Source organism: Hemiscyllium ocellatum, chromosome 23 (genome assembly GCF_020745735.1).
Source record: "Hemiscyllium ocellatum isolate sHemOce1 chromosome 23, sHemOce1.pat.X.cur, whole genome shotgun sequence".
NCBI classification, from domain to species: Eukaryota; Metazoa; Chordata; class Chondrichthyes; order Orectolobiformes; family Hemiscylliidae; genus Hemiscyllium; species Hemiscyllium ocellatum.
In genome coordinates this window covers 14414979-14431792 of record NC_083423.1, presented here as the reverse complement: position 1 = coordinate 14431792, position 16814 = coordinate 14414979, and the positions used below count along the sequence as shown (strand labels likewise).

The window sequence follows — 16814 nt, the reverse complement described above, 5'->3', positions numbered from 1 at the left end:
CATCCTTCCTATAGTATGGCAACCAAAACTGCACACAATACTCCAGATGCGGCTGCACTAGAATCTTATACAACTGTAACATGACCTCAGGACTCCGGAACTCAATTCCTCTACCAATAAAAGCCAGTACGCCATATGCCTTCTTCACAGCACTATTTACCTGGGTGGCAACTTTCAGAGATCTGTGTACATGGACACCAAGATCTCTCTGCTCATCCACACTACCAAGTATCCGACCATTGACCCAGTACCCCATCTTCTTGTTACTCTTACCAAAGTGAATTACTTCACACTTACCTACATTGAACTCCATTTGCCACCTTTCTGCCCAGCTCTGCAGCTTATCTATATCCCGCTGTAACCTGCCACATCCTTCCTCACTGTCAACAACTCCACCGACTTTCGTATCATCCACAAACTTGCTCACCCAACCTTCTAGCCCCTCCTCCAGGTCATTTATAAAAATGACAAACAGCAATGGTCCCAAAACAGATCCTTGCAGAACACCACTGGTAACTGCACTCCAAGATGAAGCTTTACCATCAACTACTACCCTCTGTCTTCTTCCAGCCAGCCAATTCCTAATCTAAACCTCCAACTCACCCTCAATGCCATACTTCCGTATTTTTTGCAGTAGCCTACCATGGGGAACCTTATCAAACGCCTTACTAAAATCCATATATACCACATCTACCGCTTTACCCTCATCCACCTCCTTAGTCACCTTCTCAACGAATTCAATAAGGTTTGTGAGGCATGACCTGCCCTTCACAAAACCATGCTGACTATCCTCGATCACATTATTCCTATCCAGATGTTCATAAATCCTATCCCTTACAATTCTCTCTAAGACTTTGCCCAAAACAGAAGTGAGACTCACCGGCCTATAATTACTAGGATTATCCCTACTCCCCTTCTTGAACAAGGGAACTACATTTGCTATCCTCCAGTCTTCTGGCACTATTCCTGTAGACAATGAGGACATAAAAATCAAGGCCAATGGCTCTGCAATCTCCTCCCTTGCTTACCAGAGAATCCTAGGATAAATGTCACCAGGCCCAGGGGACTTATCTATTTTCACCCTTTCGAGAATTTCCAATACCTCCTCCCTACATACTTCAAAGCCATCCATTCTAATTAATTGTGACTCAATATTCACATTGGCAACAATGTCCTGTTCCTGAGTGAATACTGACAAAAAGTATTCATTCAGTGTCTCCGCAATTTCTTCAGCCTCCACACGCAACTTCTCACTACTATCCTTGACTGGACCTATTCCTACCCTAGTCATCCTTTTATTCTTGACATACCTATAGAAAGCTTTTGGGTTTTCCCTAATCCTATCAACCAAGGACTTTTCATGTCCCCTCCTTGCTGCTCTTAGCACTCTCTTTAGATCCTTCCTGGCTACCTTATAACTCTCAATCGCCCCAATGGAACCTTCATGCCTCATCTTTACATAGGCCCCCTCTTCCCTTTAACAAGGGATTCCAATTCCTTATTAAACCACGGCTCCCTCATACGACCCTTTCCTCCCTGCCTGACAGGTACATACATATCAAGGACACTCAATAGTTGCTCCTTGAACAAGCTCCACATATCGATTGCACCCTTCCCTTGAAGCCTACTTTTCCAAGCCATGCATCCTAAGTCATGCCTCATCGCATCATAATTTCCCTGTCCCCAGCTATAACTCTTGCCCTGTAGTGCACACTTATCCCTCTCCATCACTAGAGTAAAAGTCACCGAATTGTGGTCACTGTCCTCAAAGTGCTCACCTACCTCCAATTCTAACACCTGGCCTGGTTCGTTACCCAGAACCAAATCTAGTATGGCCTCACCTCTTGTTGGCCTGTCTACATATTCTTTGAGTATAAGAATCAGATGGTCACATTGCGGCTGTACAGGACATTGGTCAAGCCACTTTTGGAATACTGGGTACAATTCTGGTCAACCTGCTATAGGAACGATGTTGTAAAACTTGAAAGGGTGAGGAAAAGGTTTACAAAGATGTTGAGAGGGTGGAGGATTTGAGCTATAGGGAGAGTCAGAGAGTCATAGAGATGGACAGCATAGAAACAGATTTTTCAGTTCAACTTGTCCATGCTGACCAGATATCCCAACCTAATCTAGTCCCATTTGCCAGCACTTGGCCCATATTCCACTAAATCCTTCCTAATTATATATCCATCCAGATGCCTTTTAAATGTTGTACTTTTTTCCAGCCTCCACCACTTCCTCTGACAGCCCATTCTGTACACCTACCACCCTCTATGTGAAAACATTGCTCCTTAGGTCTCTTTTATATCTTTCCCCTCTCATCCTAAACATATGCCCTCTAGTTTTGGACTCTCCACCCCAGGGAAAAGACCGTGTCTATTTACCCTATCCATATTCCTCATATAAACCTCTATAAGGTCACCCCCTCAGCCTCCAATCCTTCAAGGAAAACAGCCCCAGCCTATTCAGCCTCTCCCTATAGCTCAAGTCCTCCAAACCTGGCAACATGCTTGTAAATCTTTTCTGAACCCCTTCAAGTTTCACAACATCCTTCCAATAGGAGGGAGACTAGAACTGCACACAATATTCCAAAAGTGGTCTAATCAATGTCCTGTACAGCCACAACATGACCTCCCAACTCCTATACTTGATGCTCTGACCAACAAAGGAAAGGATACTAAACGCCTTCTTCACTATCCTGTCTATCTGTGACTCCACTTTCAAGGAGCTATGATCCTGGACTCCAAGGTTTCTTTGTTTAACAACACTCCCCAGGACCTTAACATTAAGTGTATAAATCCTGCTCTGATTTGCCTTTCCAAAATGCAGCACCTTGCATTTATCTAAAGTAAAGTCCATTTGCCACTCTTCAGTCCATTGACCCATCTGATCAAGATCTCGTTGTACTCTGAGGTAACCTTCTTGGCTGTCCATTACACTTCTAATTTTGGTGTCACCTGCAAACCTATCAGCTATACCTCCTATGTTCACATCTACATCATTTATATAAATGATGAAAAGCAGTGCACCCAGCACTGTTCCTTATGGCTGAATAGGCTGGGGCTGTTTTCCCTGGAGCATCGGAGGCTAAAGGGTGACCTTATAGAGGTTTATAAAATCATGAGGGGCATGGATAGGATGAATAGACAAGATCTTTTCCCTGGGGTGGGGGAGTCCAGAACTAAAAGGCATAGGTTTAGGGTGAGAGGGGAAAGATATAAAAGAGATCTAAGGGGCAACTTTTTCACACAGAGGGTAGTGCATTTCTGGAATGAGCTGCCAGAGGAAGTGGTGAAGGTGAGTACAATTGCAACATTTTAAAGGCATCTGGACGGATATATGAATAGGAAGGGTTCAGAGAGAAAAGGGCCAAATGCTGGCAAATGAACCAGATTAATTTGGGATATCTGGTCAGCATGGATAAGTTGTGGTAAAGTGTCTTTTTCAGTGCTGTATGTCTCTATGACTCTAACAGTTAGTGTCAATCAGCAAGCACATAAGTGCTTTCACAAAAAAAAAGTGATGGAGAAAATGTGTGGAAATGGGATTAGAATAGACAGTTTCTATTGAAAATCTAACTGTATCAGCGATGTATTGAATGCTTCTCCTACACTGTGAACTCTGTGGTTAATTCTTCTCCTCCCTTTCCCTTGGGCGATGACACCATTGCTCAGCATGCTAACAACAATCTCAGTGCAGACTGGGAAGTGAACCTGGGATGAACTTGGGTTAATGGTTATTGTACTTGGGCACTTACTGGGCTCATTATTGCCAATCAGGATCCGTGTAGGTACTTCAGAGCTGTTTGCTTCCTGGCAATGATTGATTGGCTGAAGGGGAAAGTGTTGCCTTTTACAGTGATATCCCTTTTAAGGCCCATCTCTTATCTCTTAAGGCCCCTGTATCCTGCTAGATCCCAATTAAAAGGCAGATGCTGGATTGATTTCATAGCGCTGGCTGTTTTAATTTTATTTTCATGTGAAGCTGAGGTGAAAGGTCATGATCCATAGTACAAGCTGAAGGGAATGAGCCCGGGGAAGAGATGGATAGTGAGGAGGGAGTGACAACAACAGAGACTGTGCTTTATGTGTATGCTGTTGACAGCATTGTAAGATACTACCTCCATGTCTGTCTGAGCTGTGCTCTGCGTCTCTAGCAATGCACTCTTAAAGGCTGTTCCCTTTCGGCTACACCATCAGTCCGCTTGGTCTCTGTCATCCTTAGTTTAGACATATCTAAGAACAAGGTTCTCTCATTCTTTTTAATGCTGTAACATTCTTAATTTCCACTTGTGCCTGTGCACCTTATTGAAAATACAGCTCCCTAGTCTATTGTCTCAATCTTTTACATACTCCTCTCTCTCTCTTCTTGGTTCTCTGTTTTCCTGATGCCATAGAATCCCTACAGTATGGAAAAAAAGCAGGCCATTCAGCCCATCAAATCCATGCCCGACCCTCCAAAGAGCATCCCACCCAGACCCACTCCCCTACCCTATCCTGTAATCCATATTCCTCTTGGCTAACCCACCTAGTCTGCACATCCCTGGACAATATAGGAAATATAGCATAGCTAATCCACCTAGCCTGCACATCTTTGGACTGTGGGATGAAACCGGAGCACCCGGAGGAAACCCATATCGGCACAGGGAGAATGTGCAAACAACACACAGACAGTCACCTGAGGATGGAACCATTGAGCCACTGTACTGCCTTAAGTCACTTGCATACACTATTCCAGTATAGATTGTAAAGAAATAGATTTTCAGTGGAACATAGACCATTGCAGCTTTGGTAAAACGAGGGAAAGAAGATGGATTCTAATCAGTACAGTGAGGAACCTACAGGTTAGAGGGGACAGCGAATTGTTTACTTACAATAGGTCTTTTTTTCCTCTTCTTATCCTGCAGTAAGCACAGTGACTAGTGATTTTGAACTGGAATCTCACAGATTCCAGGACTTGTTGACCAAGGAACATGCATTCATAATGCCAACAAATACCTGGTGGGTATTAATCTGCAAATCCTTCTGGTGGTAACAACAAGAGAGATTTCTGGCCAGCGATCTGCAGAAGGCAACTGCAAACCACAACAGGACCCTGCCAAGCATAACCATTAGCTGAAAATGTGTTGCTGGAAAAGCGCAGCAGGTCAGGCAGCATCTAAGGAGCAGGAGAATCGACGTTTCGGGCATGAGCCCTTCTTCAGGAATGAGCAAAGTGTGTATAACAGGCTAAGATAAAAGGTAGGGAGGAGGGACTTGGGGGAGGGGCTTTGGAAATGCGATAGGTGAAGGAGGTCAAGGTGAGGGTGATAGGCCGGAGTGGGGGTGGGGACGGAGAGATCAGGAAGAAGATTGCAGGTTAGGAAGGCGGTGCTGAGTTCGAGGGATTTGACTGAGACAAGGTGGGGGGAAGGGAAATGAGGAAACTGGAGAAATTTAAGTTCATCCCTTGTGGTCGGAGGGTTCCTAGGTGGAAGATTAGGCGCTCTTCCTCCAGCCGTCGTGTTGCTATGGTCTGGCGATGGACGATGGAAGCATAACCATGAACCAACCCAGCAATCCATGGTGACCAACATCATATCAGGGTAGAATACCTGAAGGAGAAATTGAGAGAGAGAAAGATTGAGAGAAGCAGAGACAGAGAGAGAAAAAGAAAGAGAGATCTTGACCTAGAACAAAAATGACATGTCAGAAATGCCTGCCAGATTTTGACCAGTATCCATATTGTACACAGTAGTAAGGCAGAGAAGGTGGTCATTTGGCCCCAACTGGGCCATCCCACTTTGGAAACGGAAAATGCTGAAAAGATTATACAGGTCAGGCACCATCTGAGGTAGAAACAAGAGTTAATAACTCATCGTGGTGACCCTCTATCAGAACTTCCATGTTTCTGCAGTTTTAATGAAAGATCATCAACCTGAAATGTTAACTCAGTTTCTGACTCCACGGATACTACTGGACCTGCTGAGAACTTTGTTGTTTTTATTTCTGATTTTCAGCATCTGCAGTGTTTTGCTTTTCAATTTAGTGATTCCAAAGTTTAAACTTTGTTTCTTCATCCAGCCTATCCACTCGTTCTATTCCTTTCTCCCACATATATTTAACTAACAAAAGACATCAATGTTTTTCATCTTAACCACTCCAAAGAGCATAACCATTTTTTTGATGAAAAATTCCTTATTTAAATCTGTCAGTGCACATTGTCTTGAATTTATGCCCCTTAATACCTTCTCTACCCCACCAAGTGGAAACATCTTCACTAGATCACTCGAGTTCACAAACTCTTCACTTTGAACACTCTGAAGCCACCCCTCAGCTTTGCCTTTTCTGGTGAGAAGGAGGCCCAGTTTGTCTGATCTTCGTTGATCTTTTAGTTCTGGTGTCATCCTTGCCAATTACATTTTCACCATTTTTCAGTATCCCTGGATCTTTTTTGTTATTTGGAGGCCAACGAATGGTGGTCAACTAAATGTCGCCAAGTTGTTGCTGCGGTGGGATCTCCCAAGTTGACCTGAGGAGTCAGAAATCCTGATCATATGAAAGACAGCATCTACAGCAGAGCAGCACACCCTCAGCACAACATGAAGCTGTCAGTCTGCAGTTTTGGGATCCATCTCTTGTGGAGATTGAACTCTTCAGGTGTGTCACTGATGTTAGATACTGGTGTCTCAGAAGGCCCTATTGCACCCATTTTGATTTCCTGGTTGACCGAGTTTAAGAGAAAGGAAACATTGGCAGAATGTGGATTGGGCTTCTGGCAGGTTCCAAGTCATCTGGAGAAAGAGCTGCTCTTCCATAGCGTCCACCTCCACGATGTCTCAAAGTGTTTCAGCAGATATGCAGTGTCCATTGTTGTGATGTAGGAAATAACAGCCAATTTGTGCACAATAAACTCTCAGGAATATCAATGAAATAAATGCTGAATTAATCTGATTTAATGATGATGGTGAGGGATAAACACAAGCTCAACAATCCGACTGGACAGTCCCTCACTGCTAAATATTGTAGGTTATTTTCCATTTCTTGCAAAGGTAGAACTCTACCCTCGAAAAGACAGCACCTCCAGTAATGCAGCACACCCTCAGTCCTGATATCCTTACATCTTCTGATAGGATGGCTTGTAACTTGGTGATCAACTTCACATTAAATATTACCTGGCCTAGCTCGGGAAACCATGTTCTGTCACGATAGTCTCTGCCACACTTCCCGTTATGTACCTGAAGTACTGCATTAAAGTATCAGCCTAAATCTTGTGAGCAAGTCTCCTCAGTAAGATACAAACCCAGAATTTCCTGATTTTTGGGGCCATCGTGCTATCCACTCTGGCAGCATCATGTGAATGTTCACAAAAAGAAGAAAAGTAGACCATTTCGCTCTTCCATTCATAGCTGATCTGTTAGTGTTTTGAATTCCACACTCCCACCTATTCCTGATCATTATTGATCCCGTGCCATTACAAAAATCTATCGACCTTTGCTTTAAAGATACTTAATGGCTGTAACCTCCATCACCTTCTGAGGAAGAGAGTTCCAAGTTGCACAACCCATGGGAACAAAATGCTCCTCAGATCTATTCAAAACAGGAGACCCCCTAATTTGAAAACAGTGCCCCCTAACGCTGGACTGAGCCACAAGAGGAAGCATCCTTTCCATGCCCAGCCTGTCAAGGCCATTCAGATCCTTTATACCCTTCGATCGACCCTCACTCTTCCAAATTCCAGTGGAAACAAGCCCAGGCCATCCAACGTTTCCTCAGCAGACAATAATAAAAGACATTCCTCGTGTCTGAGCAGCAATATCACTGAACTGCCAACCTTCCTTCATCAAAGCCCCTCGGCTGATGAGAAGCAAAAATGAAACCAGTCAATCAAGGGAGAAATGATTCACACAGGCACGCGAAGGGTTAAAATGAAAACATTCAAATTAAATCTGTAAGGAAGCAGCCAACAGAAAAATCAAAGAGAGACAAATGTAACAAGGCTCTCTTGTAACTGGTCTGATTTTTAAGAAAAGGCTCCTCAGCATTGACATTTGTTGCCTTCGTTTCATCTGATAAGAGAGAATGTAATTTATGCATCAGGTACTTATCTTTCCTGAAACATGGAAATAGAAAGACATTGCAAAGAGACTGTGCTGACTGTCTCATTCATTCAAGGATGCTTTGCATCACTACAAAAAAGAGAAGCAGGGGCACCTTTTTTTAAGGAAATTTATTTACTCCGTACAAGATACGAGGGTGCAAGGAGTATTTTATCTTTTGTGAAAATTCAGGAGATGAGAAAGCTATTAGAGATTGTTCTCCTTAGAATGCACAGCCTGACTCACCAACCCTGTTCCCTTGAGGGAGGTCACACCAGAGACAATGAAGCTCCCTTGAGTCCTATAGCAGTGAATGCTGCTCATCATTACAGTGCATCTCTGTGCTGTTGTCAAATGTCTATAGGAAAACAAAAGGAGCACGTATCTCTAGGTTCTGGTCTGGGGAATGACTACTGCTTGTCACGTCCCCCTTCTCTTTGATGAATGATCCCTAAAGTAACTGTGCAATGGTGAGAGCTTCTAATTTAGTCCCCATCAAAACACCGACACACTCCCTAATTGACAACACTGTAGGCCTCGTATTGAAAATTAATAATGCATTACCAATCTATTCATCAAAGCAAGGAATGTGCAACACAGAGAAAGTTTAGGAAGAGAGTTCAGAAATAACTAGCTGCAGCTTGGTTTCCCAGCTCATAGCAAGCAACATACGGTACACATAGAAATAGAGTTTGTCAGCTTTTTAATTTGTTAACATTTTTTAATGCATCTTGGTTCTCTGTGAATCGCCGAGCTAAACTACTCAAGGATCCAAACCCCATTTGGGATGTATTTTAATCTTTAACTACTCAACAGAGTCTGGATGGGTGATTGGATGGGGAAATGTCCCTAAGGATTTTACAAAAAGTTAAGCATGTTTGTAGTGTAGCTATTTGGGTGAGGTCAGGAAACATGACACCCACACAGTGTACAGCAAGATCACAAACTGTCATGTGGTTGTTTTCTTTATTCGTTCACAGGTTGTGGGCCAGGCCTGCTTTAATTGCTGGTTTGTAAAATGACAGTGATGTGTCATATTCTTGAACACAATGAGCGACTTGTCATTTCAGGGGACAGTTGAGAGTCACCCACTTTGCTGTGTGTCGAGAGTCACTGAGAGTCTCAGGTAGGGGCTAAAGGATTTCCTTTTCAAAATGACATAAGACAGTGTTTTATAGAACAACCAATAGTTCCAAGGTCAGTATGATGGATATTATCTTTTATTTCACATGTATTTAACTTCAGGTTTTCAGATGTTGTAGTGAGACTTGAAGGGGAAGACGAGGCAACCACAACGTGGTCAGGGACAGTGTAAAAGCAAACAAAAAGCAAAGCATTTAATGTGGTGAATATTTATGAGAAACCAGATGTTTAGGACATCTTCTAAAACCAGCAGAGGGTATTTAAAAAAGCAATAAGGTGGGAGAAGCTGAAATATGAGGGTGAGCTTGCTATTAATATAAGAGAAGATTGCAAGAGGTTTTTTAGACACATAAAAGGCAAGGGAGAGGCAGGCGAGGACATCGGGTCCACAGGAAAATGAGGCTGGACAAGCAATAATGGGGAATAAAGAAGTGGATGAGGAACTGAATAGGTACAAAGCATCAGCCTTCACGGTGGAAGATACTGTCAGTATAGGAGAAAGTGAGGACTGCAGATGCTGGAGATCAGAGCTGAAAATGTGTTGCTGGAAAAGCGCAGCAGGTCAGGTAGCATCCAAGGAGCAGGAAATTCGACGTTTCGGGCATAAGCTGCCTGACCTGCTGCGCTTTTCCAGCAACACATTTTCAGCTCTGATCTCCAGCATCTGCAGACCTCACGTTCTCCTCGAAGATTTTAACCTACTGTGAATCCTCTTGCAAGGATGCCTTCCTTGAAGAAGCTAGAAGGGCTTATGCCCGAAACATCGAATTTCCTGTTCCTTGGATGCTGCCTGACCTCCTGCGCTTTTCCAGCAACACATTTTCAGCTCGATACTGTCAGTATACCAGAGCTTCAAGAGAGTCAGGGTGCAGAGGTGAGTGCAGTGGCCATCACTAAGGAAGGGAAGCTAAAAGATCTGAAGATGGACAAATTACCCAGACTGGATGGACTGCACCTCAGAGTCTCTAGAAGATTGCTGCAGAGATTGTGCAGGCATTGGTGATGATCTTTCAGTAATTACTGGAGTCAGGGAGGGTCTTGGAGATTTGGAAAATGGCTAATGTAATACCCATGTTTAAGAAGGGAGGGAGGCAGAAGATAAGAAACTATAGGCCGATTTAGGCTGACCTGGGTTGTTGGTAAGATTTAAGAGTCCGTTATTAAGGATGAGATTGCAGATACTTGGAAGTGCGTGGTAAAATAGGGCTGAGTTAGCAAGTCTTTATCAAGGGGAGGTCACGCTTGACAGATCTGTTAGAATTCTTTAAGGAGGCAACAAACAAGTTAGACAAAGGATGCCAGGGGCTGCACAGGAGCCTGCTAAATAAGACAAGAGTTCATGGTACTAGAGGCAAGGTACTGGCATGGATAGAGGATTAGCGGACTGGCAGAAGGCAGAGTGTGGGTATAAAGGTTTTCTTTTCAGATTAGCAGCTGGTCAGTAGTGGAGATCTGTAGGCGTCAGTTTTGGGACCACAACTATTCATGTTACACATTAACAATCTGAACGAAGGAACTGAGGACATTGTTGCTAGGTTTGCAGATGATGCAAAGATAGGTCGAGAGACAGGTAGTGTTGAGGAAGCCAGGAGGCTGCAGAAGGACTTAATCAGACTAGGAGAGTGGGCAAAGAAGTGGCAGATGGAATACAATGTGGGAAAACATGAAGTTATGAATTTTAAAAGGAAGAATGGAGGCAGAGATTACCTTCTAAACAGAGAAAGATGTTGGAAATCTGAAGCACGTAGGGACGTGGGAGCCCTGGTTCAGGATTCTCTAAAGGTTGACATGTGAGTTCAGTTGGCAGTTAGGAAGGTAAATGCAGTGTTAGCATTCATTTCAAGAGGGCCTGAATACAAGAGCAGAGATGTACTGCTGGCTGTATAAGGCTCTGGTCAGACCACATTTAGAATTTTGTGAACAGTTTTGGGCCCCATATGTATGGAAGGATGTGCTAACCTTGAAGTGGATCCAGAGGATGTTTGCAAAAATGATCCCGGGCATGAAGGGATTGTCATTTGAAAAATAGAAATGGATTCTGGGTCTGTACTCAATGAAGTTTAGAAAGATGAAGGGGTATCTGATCAAAATTGACAGAATACTGAGGTGCCTAATTAGAGTGTATGCGGAGAAAATACTTCCACTTGTAGAAGAGACTAGGACCCAAGGGAAAATCCACAGAGTCAAGGGATAACCCTGATATCTGAGATGACGAGGAATTTCTTTAGCCAGGTGGTAAATCTGTGGAACTCATTGCCGCAGAGGTCTGTAGATGCCAAATCATTGAGTGTCTATCAGGCAGAGGTAGGTTCTTAATTATTCAGGGGATCAAAGGGTTACATGGAGAGAACAGGAGAATGAGGTTGAGAAATGTATCAACCATGATTAGAACAGACTCGATGGACTGCGTGGTCGGATTTTGCTCTGATATCTTACAGTGTTACATTCTTACAGTCACTCCAAAATCAAAACTTTCAGATCGTGCATTTCAGAAAGCATTGCTTATTTTTCTGAAGTACAGACACTGATTGTCAGAGAAAACTCAGCAGCCTTTCTGCCCTAGCCATGACCCTTCACAACAGTTGCCGGATGATTCACCAGCCAATCTGTCTTTAGACAGTGTTGGTTGAGCAGGCACTGCTGGCCCTATGCCATTGTAGGAGGGGAACTGAATAAAAACTGAGACGCCACCACAGAGAAGGAGGGGAAATTGGACATGAGCAATTAGATGATCCCTGAAGAATGGCAAACAACAGTTCTTCTATTCATTTGGGCTGTTCGTTGCTACAGCATTATATTGTGCTTTCCTTGACTGAGGATGCCAACTTGTAAGTCTCCAAACTGGTCACTGAGGATCTCAGTTTACACATGCTTGACACGTCACAGCTATTTTGCTGGGGTTTTGCCCTGTGTGAGCATAAGAAGCTATTTAAAATGTTCTTAAGAGAGGAGAGGTGCACAAAATTAAATAGCATTCATAGAATCATAGAAGCTGATATCGAGTCCACGTTGACCCTCTGAAGAGCATCCCACCCACTCCCAACCATCTATCCTGTCCCTCTAACCTCGCATTTCCCATGGCTAATCCATCCAGCCTGCACATCTTTATGGGAGGAGCACTGGAAACTTATGCAGACACGTGGAGAATGCTCAAACCCCACACAGACAGTCGTCCAAGAGAACAATCCTGACATGAAGCTGGCAAGGCGATCATGCTGGAAATGATGGTGACCTTAACATGGCCACGATCATTGATAATTCAAGGAATTATGTTTGTGAAAGCTGCAGGGAGTGTGCCATTAAAACTTGTCGTGAATCTGTGAGGCTGCATTGACATAGCTTTTTTAATTTTACAATAGGGGAGAATTTTTAGTTATTGGAGATGATTTCATGGCTCACAAGGTAAATGCTGTGTTTGCAATTTCAGGGACATATTACTGGATAGTGTTGGTGAGGGGTTTGGGGTTATATTAGTGGATAATGTTGGTGAAGGGTTTGGGGTTATATTATGGATAGTGTTGGTGAGGGGTTTGGGGTTATATTAGTGGATAGTGTTGGTGAAGGGTTTGGGGTTATATTATGGACAGTGTTGGTGAAGGGTTTGGGGTTATATTAGTGGATAGTGTTGGTGAAGAGTTTGGGGTTATATTAGTGGATAGTGTTGGTGAAGGGTTTGGGGTTATATTATGGACAGTGTTGGTGAAGGGTTTGGGGTTATATTAGTGGATAGTGTTGGTGAAGAGTTTGGGGTTATATTAGTGGATAGTGTTGGTGAAGGGTTTGGGGTTATATTAGTAGATAGTGTTGGTGAAGAGTTTGGGGTTATATTAGTGGATAGTGTTGGTGAAGGGCTTGGGTTATATAATGGATAGTGTTGGTGAGGGGTTTGGGGTTATATTAGTGGATAGTGTTGGTAAAGGGTTTGGGGTTATATTATGGATAGCATTGGTGAAGGGTTTGGGGTTATATTATGGGTGGTGTTGGTGAAGCGTTTGGGGTTATATTATGGATAGTGTTGGTGAAGGGTTTGGGGTTATATTAGTGGATAGTGTTGGTGAAGAGTTTGGGGTTATATTATGGGTGGTGTTGGTGAAGGGTTTGGGGTTATATTATGGATGGTGTTAGTGAAGGGTTTGGGGTTATATTATGGATAGTGTTGGTGAAGGGTTTGGGGTTATATTATGGATAGTGTTGGTGAGGGGTTTGGGGTTATATTAGTAGATAGTGTTGGTAAAGAGTTTGGGATTATATTTGTGGATAGTGTTGGTGAAGGGTTTGGGGTTATATTATGGATAGTGTTGGTGAGGGGTTTGGGGTTATATTAGTAGATAGTGTTGGTGAAGAGTTTGGGATTATATTTGTGGATAGTATTGGTGAAGAGTTTGGGGTAACATTGGTGGATAGTGTTCATGAAGGGTTTGGGGTTGTATTAGTGGTTAGCGTTGGTGAAGGGTTTGGGGTTAGATCAGTGGATAGTGTTGGTGAAGGTTTTTGGGTTATTTTCACGGATAGTGTTGGCAAAGAGTTTGGGGTTATATTGGTTGGTCGTGTGAACAAAGTGTGAGGCAACAATATGCGAATAACATTGGTGAAGATATGAGGGTGGTACTAGTTTGAGAGTTCAATGCTTGTTTGAAGGCATTAGAGGCTTTTAGAACAAGGATTTTCCATCTAATTTATTGTCCTTCACTTCCTTTTCTATCATATTGGCTAACTATGCTTTATAAACCCGAGCTCACTATCTTATCAACAAGGCATGTGTCAAGGGGCCATTGTGTTTCTCATAATGTAACGTTAATGGAATTATGTTGATAATCCCAGTCACACTTGCTCGCTTCGGATTTTTAAATATATTCTTAAATATAAAGAGGGGGTGCATTTACATTGCCTTTGGATGGAGCTTGTACACCAATCATGTCTTCTCTTCCAAGAGACTAGCCCTATAAGCTCCTTCTTTTTTCTCAGTAACTCCAAATGAGAGAGCTGAAAGAAATATCCTTTCATGGCAATTTTCCTTTTATTCAACACTCATTTCGGCCAAAGCACATAAAATAATATATACCTGATTAGTGCCTTCACCTCACCATTTATAGTGCTTTGTGCTTTATAAGTAAAAGTAAGAATGCTCCAACCATATTTTGCATAAATGTAAAAGGCCTTTACTGGAGAAAAATGTCCCATGGCAATTCATAAGTGTAATTATCAGACAAGAATGTGACAGCAAATTCCATACCATGATAGTCAGATTGACGTGAATAGCTTGATTAAAGCGATAGATTTTATGGACTGCTTTCAAGGAGAAAGGAGGGATAGAAAGATTTCAAGAACGTCTTCCAGAACTTAAAGCCCAGGAAGCTGGCTGCCAAAAACTGGGAATGCACAAGACACAAGAGCAGGAAGATCAGACGGCTTTCTTAACGTCTCTCCCCAGCAACTGCTCTTTACTATAATCTGTTTACCTTTGGGTAATAGTGGGAGCAACTACACAGGTTTCCATCAGTTATTACTGTAGACAGCTGCTGTCAACATGGATAGCAATTCCAAAAGTGCCCACACATTTAGTTCTTCAAGGAATGAACAATGAAGATTATTGATTTTCCTTTGCCTCTCCCACCTACTGATCATTTCTCACCTGGTGGCACATATCCCTCAATCTACATCTTTAAGAACTTGATCCTGTAAGCAAAAAGGTAGAATTTTCTCCCCCTCCTTACTTATCCTCCTCTGACAGCATCTCCTAAACTCATTATCTCAAACCATCTAGAAGGACAACAGCATCAGATTCCTGGGAACAAGACCACCTTTAGCATTCCTCCAATCCACTCACCATCCTGACTCGGAGTTATAACACCACTCCTTCATGTTTGCTGAACTGAAATCCTGGAATTCCCTTCGTAATAACTGCACTGCAGCAGTTCGAGGAAACAACTCACCATCACTTTCTCCGGGGCAATTAGAACATAGAACACTACAGCGCCACACAGGCCATTCGGCCCTCCATGTTGCGCTGACCTGTAGAACCAATCTGAAGCCTAAATATCCTACACTATTCCATTAGCATCCATAAGTTTATCCAAATGAGGAAAGAACAGTGAATGCTGGCTCAGCCAGCGATACCAACATCCTCTGGAACAATAAAGCATAAAGCATATTTGAGGTCCTGTCACTCTCTCTCTCTCTGGAGTTCCGATCTGGGGTGGAATAGTGTGATGACTTATTGTATCAAGAGCTGCAGGAGGAAGATATGAGCATGGTAAATAAAAGGTGATGGAAAAACTATGAGATTATTACAACCAGGAAAGATGCAACAGAGTGTGGCTCTTTACATGGGAAGGTTGTGCAGGAAGTGAACAAACAGATTTTAGAAAATATTTGACAAGGTGGATGAAGAGAAGACACTTCCATTTCCAGCTTCCCCCAGAACTAGGAGAAGGCAGAGGTGATGAGAGAGTGGGGGATGGTGGTGTTAGTTCATGCAAAGTAGCCACTATTTAATTCAATCTAGTTGTCAGTAGAAATGCCTGGGCTCATGTTGCATACTGGTAGGGTGCATGACTTCCCAGACTTCATAGGCCACACATTTCACTCAACTGAGCTAAACTGCTGTGTCTTAAAATTATTTCCTTAACTTTACTTTGTATGACTTGTGTCCCTTTATTGCATTGGCCCTGACTTTTCCTTATTCCAGATGTTGTTCAGTTAAATCCAGTATAGCTGCTTCGTTAAAAAGAATGCACTTCCCTAATTTATAGCAATCTCTCAATAGTCCCTCGTAATGTTTCTTACTGAACAATGATCCTGTACATTTTCTGTGATGTCCACCATTTTTTTTCACTCTCCTTTCAAACACACTGTGAGCCAGTTCTGAGTAACTTAATGCTGTGCCTCTCAAGCACCCAGGTAAGTGTTATCCACCTTGAGACTCAACTATAATTTATAGCCTCCTGCTCTGGATTGCTCTCTTGCAGGTCTGATCCCTCTCGGACTTCCCGAAAACACTGCTAGCTACAGAAGGGTGACACCCGGCCTCCAGAACTGAGGCAGCTCTGGTCTTTCTTGTACACAAGTCACTAAAGTAAGTTTGCAGGTGCAATGGGTGAAAAAGATGGCAAATGGTGTGTTGGCTTTCACACTGAGAGAATTCAAGTACAGGAACAGGGATGCCTTGCTGCAATTGTGCAGTGTCTTGGTGAGGCCACACCTGGATATTGTGTGCAGTTTTGATCTCCTTATCTGCGGAAGGATGTTCTGGCTGTGAAGGGAATGGTTTATCAGACTGATTCTTTGAATGGCAGGAATGATAAATGAAGAGAGATCAGATTGGTTATGATTATACACACACATACATACACACACACACACACACACACACACACACACACACACACAAGTTTAGAAGACTGAGAATCGGAACTCAGAGAAACCTACAATATTCTAACAGGACTTGACAGCGTAAATGCAGAAAGGATGTTTCTGATCATCAGGGAGTCCAGAACCAGAGGTCAGAGTTCAAGGATATGGAGTCTACCAATTAGGATTGAGATGAGGGGAAACTTCTTCACCTCGAGAATGCTAAGCCTGTGGAATTCTCTTC

General features: G+C 43.0%; 1 long non-coding RNA gene across 2 annotated transcripts in view; it reads left to right on the top strand.

The window, feature by feature from the left end:
• The window catches only part of LOC132826854 (uncharacterized), a 35129-nt gene that overhangs the window by 6474 nt on the left and 11841 nt on the right, over positions 1 to 16814 (top strand). The window contains exons 1-2 of one of the 2 annotated variants that reach the window (XR_009645928.1): positions 9154 to 9203; positions 16189 to 16295. This is a non-coding gene — a long non-coding RNA (uncharacterized LOC132826854). Of the gene's footprint in view, positions 1 to 9153; positions 9204 to 16188; positions 16296 to 16814 lie in introns of those variants that run through there. The other variant, XR_009645927.1, reaches the window with a different exon arrangement.